Genomic DNA, 5305 nt, shown 5'->3' on the forward strand with positions numbered 1-5305 from the left:
AATAAAGACACCCCAAAAGACACCACAAGAATCAACACCTGCACCTATAATTGCCCCAAACCTAGATGGGTAAATGGCAGTGTAACATTCAACAACATAAAGGGAAATATGGCACCACCAAAACCTAGTAGTCCTACAATAGCAAGACCTGAACATCCCAATGCAGAGGAAACAGAAGAAAATGACCTTAAAATAACTTTATGAAGATGATAGAGGCCCTTAAAAAGGAAATGAAAAATTCTCTTAAAGAAATAGAGGAAAAGACAAACAAAAATTGGAAGAAATCAATAAATCCCTTAAAGAATGCCAAGAAAAAAAATCAGACAGGTGAAAGAAACAGTTCAAGACTTGAAAATTGAAATAGAGGCAATAAAGAAAACACAAACCAAGGGAATTCTGGATATGGAAAATCTGGATAAGCAAACAGGAACTATAGTTGCAAGCATCACCAACAGATGCAAGAGAGAATCTCAGGCATTGAAGCTATGATAGACGAAATGGATTCATTGATCAAAGAAAATGTTAATTCCAACAAATTCTTAACAGAAAACATCTTTGAAATCTGGGACACCATGAAAAGATCAAATCTAAGAATAATAGGAATAGAAGAAGAAGAAGAATTCTAGCCCAAAGGCACAGAAAATATATTCAACAAAATCATAGAAGAAAACTTTGCAACCTAAAGAAGGACATGCCTATGAAGACATAAGAAGCTTACAGAAGAACACCAATAGACTGGACCAAAAAAGACAAAAAAAAAGAGTCCCCTTGTCACATAATAATCAAAACACTGAAGATATAGAATAAAGAATATTAAGAGCTGCAAAGGAAAAAAGTCAAGTAACATGTAAAGGCAGATCCATCAGAATTAAACTCAACTTCTCAATGGAGACTCTGAAAGACAGACATTTTGCAGATACTAAGAGACCACGGATGCCAGCCCAGATGACTATACCAAATAAAACTTTCCATCACCATTGAAGGAGAAAACAAGCCCAAGTGAGGCTAGATAACAAGGAGGGCCCAAAGAGGGATGCATGGGTTTCCCTGGGAAGGGGAAATAGAAGATATCTCCTGGTTAAAGTGGGGGTAGGGGAGTGAGGAATGGAGGGATGGGAACTTGAGGGAGCAGGTTGGGATGGGCTGAGGGGGAGAGAAATGAAAGAGATGTCTTGATGGGTGTGGTATTTCAGGGTTTGAGAGAAACCTGGCACCAGGGAAACCCCTAGGAATCCACAAGAATAATCCCAACAGTGGAGAGGGTGCCTGAACTGGCCATCTACTGTAATCAGATTGGTGACTACCCTAATTGGCATCAAGAGATACTCTATCCAGTAACTGATGGAAGCAGATACAGAGATCCACAGCCAAGCACTGGGCTGAGCTCTGGAGTCTTGCTGAAGAAAGGGAGGATAGATTGCACTAGCCTGGGAGGTCAGGACAGGGGAACCCACAGACATGAGCTTGTGGGAGTTCATGGTCTCTGGACCAATAGTTAGGGATCCTGTATGGCACCGACCTAGGCCTTCTGCATGTGTGTGACAGTTGTGTATCTTGGCTCCTAGCAGTAAGATCAGGACCTGTCCCTGGCGCTTAGCTGGATTTTGGGAACCTGTTCCCCATGCTGGATTATCTTGTCCAGGCTTGATGCAGGGGGAGGAGCTGGTCCTGCCTCAACTTGATGTGCCATGCTTTGTTCAAGCCCATGGGAGGAGGAGGAGTGGAAGGGGAGGAGGGTTGGAGGACAGGGGACTAGGGACCAGGATGAGAGGAAGGAGAGGAAACTGCTGTTGGTATGTAAAATAAATGAAAAATAAACGTTATTTAAATTAAAAAAAAAAAACCATTCTGAGATCTGTGTAGGCAAAGAAAGCCTAGACCTCACTTTGAAGGAATGTGTAGTTCAGAGGCCCAAATTTACAATTTGATGATATTGTTTGAGTAGGACAGGTCTTGAACAAAGCAAACGGAGAAGTGGGCTTCTCCAACTAAGCCTTGGGATGTCAAGGCTTTCTGGAGGAAATAAATTCAAGGTGAGGCAGACAGCCAGACACTGACATGAAATTGAACCTGCCACTGTTGCTAGATGTAAGACTTGAGTCTTCAACTTCTTTGAGTCTCGGTTTACTTTTATTTAAAGTGGGTACGATTGTGCCTATTCTAAAAAATATTGTAACAGGCATAGGTAATTGTCTGTGAAGTACTTGGTACACAATGGCAGTCACCAAGTGATGGACATGAGTCTCATTCGATACATTATTGAGTTTCCTAAGCACTTATTCTCAGTGTGTTAGTCATTGTGCTATTGCTGTGAAGAGACACCATGACTACATCAACTATTAGAAAGAAAAACGTTCAATTGAGGCTGGCTTACAGTTTCAGAGGTTCAGTCCATTATCATCATGATGGTGAACATGGCAGCCTGCATTTTTGACATGGTGCTAGTGAAGTAGCTAAGAGTTATACACCTGGATCCACAGGCAGTAGGAATGTGGGACGTTTACCCACCAACCCCACAGCTCCCCAGAGTTTTCTTGAGTGCGAGCAGCAGGAAATATTAGATAGAAGGATTTATATTGCTGAGATAAACAGATAGAAAATAAAGGATAGCCTCCAGAGGGCCTGGAACCTATTCCAATGGGCCCTGACCGTCTCTGCCCCAGGGTATTTATAGAGACGCCAAGGGGTGGAGCAAAAGACCTCCTCCCCCAGCACAGCCAAGTGCAGACCATTCCAGACACCTGCACTCAGGCCCGTGGTCTTAATCATCCTCTATGTGGACCTGCTGGGTAAAGCCACGAGGAACCTGAAAATTGGCTCCCACATAGGAAGAGAGTGACACAGGACTGGCTGGGCTTCTGAAACCCTAAAGCCCACCCCCAGTGACACACTTCCTCCAACAAGGCCATACTTCCTAATCCCTCTCAATAATGCCATTCCTTGATTACTAAGCATTCAAATACACGAGCCTCTGGGGGCCATTCCTATTCAAACCACACTCAGGCACCGTTATTCACTGAATAGTCATAACGACTTTTTCTATTCTACTCTTTACACATGAAGACACCTAAGACATATTTGTGGCACTATTCCTGAGTAGATAAGGCAGGGTTGTTAATCTGAATTTTTGATTGTTACCCTAGAGTTCCCTTAAGTTGATGACTTTGGATGGGGTAGAATGGCTCCGTGGTAAGAAGAAGCCTGAGGATCTAAGATTAAATACCTAGCATCCACAAGTTGGGCATGGGCAGTGCTGTGGGAGGTAGAGACAGGAAAGGACCTCTGGGGTTTGCTGGCTTCCAGCTTAGCTACAGGTTCAGTCAGAGACCCTGTCTCAAGGGAACAAGGTGGAGAGTGACAGAGCAGGGCACCCAGCATCCTCCTCTGGCCTATGACCATGTGCCCATGGACACTGGACACACACACACATGTACATAAACCACACACACACACACACACACACACACACACACACACACACACTTCATTTTCTGTCTCTCTCTGTTTGTCATTTGATTAAATTAAGTTCACAACTTCCCTTTTAATCCTAGGATGGCTTTAACATGCCCTTCTCAGAAAAAAAAAAAGAAAAAATGAAAGTAAAAAGCAGCAATCTTAAACTGAAACCCATACTTATTACACAAACTAAATATACCTCCAAGCTTTTCCACAGCTACATCAATTCAATGAAATATGATTTAGGCTGGTACCACTCTCCTAAATTTTAAAAAGTGAAAAAATATTAACTGCATGTGGTGTAGTGCATCTGTAATTCTAGCACTGGGAGACAGAAGCAGGAAGATCAAGGGCAGCCTGGGCTACACAGACCCTGCCTTAAAAAAAGTGTCAAATACAGTGAGTTGTGATGAGTAGAAGAAAAAGGGAAGGATGCAGAGGAAACAGCCCGTTAGAGGACAGGAAGTGAGAAGCATCCTGACTCTGTGACTTATGCACGAGACTGCTTCTGCCAGGGTGTCAGCTGGGACTTTGATCTGCCAACAACAGCTTAAAAGCAAGGTGGTCTTCTAGCAAGGCCAGTGAGCATGCTCAGACAGAGATTTGGAGTTGAAGCATCAGGCTTTAGAAACGTCTAGGATTCATGGAAACTTACAGACGCTGCACCGAGGAAGGAAAAAGTTAATGAGAAGCACCTAGAAAGAATACCTAAAACCTGAAGTCTCCATTGGCCAACCTTAGTAATACGTAGCAAGGACAGAGAAGGACCGCCCGGGGAGCTGGTTTCCTGAACACATACTGAAGGTGGGCTATTTCCCCATCAGAAAACAGGCACGCTCTTTGAATGGTGGTAGATGTCAGAAGCTTGTTGATGTCTTGATCGGTTACTTTTATTAAGAGAGTGTTGACAACTGATCCAGACGTATCACTTCCATGTCATCAAATGAGTATTTATTTGAACCCCAAGGCTCTGTGTTCTGAGGAAAGGAAGATATTTGATCATTTTTTTCCTAAGAGTAAAAAAAGTTACCTTTGGCCTCATTACTCTTGGGAGATTTGAAACTTTTCTGGAAAAAAGTTAACAGCTCAGAGACCATTCTGTTCATCATGGAGTCGAAGCCTGACGCTTGTAGCTACCTTGCCCTCGGCGTGGGAATGAGACTTTGCTGCTTTTTTTCTCCCCTCTGAGAGCTCCCTGGTGAGGAGTGGATTCTCTGACCCAAATGAAGGCAGACGAGGATCCCCAGAATCTATATTTCTTCTTTAGGGAGGGCTCTTCTTTCTCAGAAGCAATTAGAAGATTATAGAAGCAGAGGAAATATCGGAGATTAGCTACCATCTTCACTTTAGGAGATGAGGGAACTAAGACCCAAATACTTCTGACCAAGCCCAAGTCAGGTGGAAGTGAAAGTCAGGTGACTGGTTAATGCTCTGCCTGCTCATTCCAGAGAACAGCTTGAATGAGCTGATTTTCTTCCAGGTTTTCAGAAACAGTTTATACCATTGTTCAGATTTTGGGCAAATCGTGCAAGCTTCCAAATGTCTAAGAATTCTATTCTTTCTAGATAGTAAACTGGGTTGGTGTCTCGCCTTCATTTTTCCTGCATCCCATAACTATAACTTTACTTTCTACCTCATTTAGTTCTTGCATCCTTGGTCCTATAGGAGGATGGTTATAATATACACTTGATCATGTCAGAAGGATGCTTATGTTCCCTGTGTGTATACACACACACACACACACACACACACACACACACACACACGCACCCTATTATATAACATTATGTACTTGCACACATGGTGTATACAGAATAATTACTGGAGTTCAAACTCAGAGTCTCACACA

This window comes from Peromyscus californicus, unplaced genomic scaffold, assembly GCF_007827085.1.
Source record: "Peromyscus californicus insignis strain IS unplaced genomic scaffold, ASM782708v3 Scaffold_11__1_contigs__length_118956290, whole genome shotgun sequence".
NCBI classification, from domain to species: domain Eukaryota; kingdom Metazoa; phylum Chordata; class Mammalia; order Rodentia; family Cricetidae; genus Peromyscus; species Peromyscus californicus.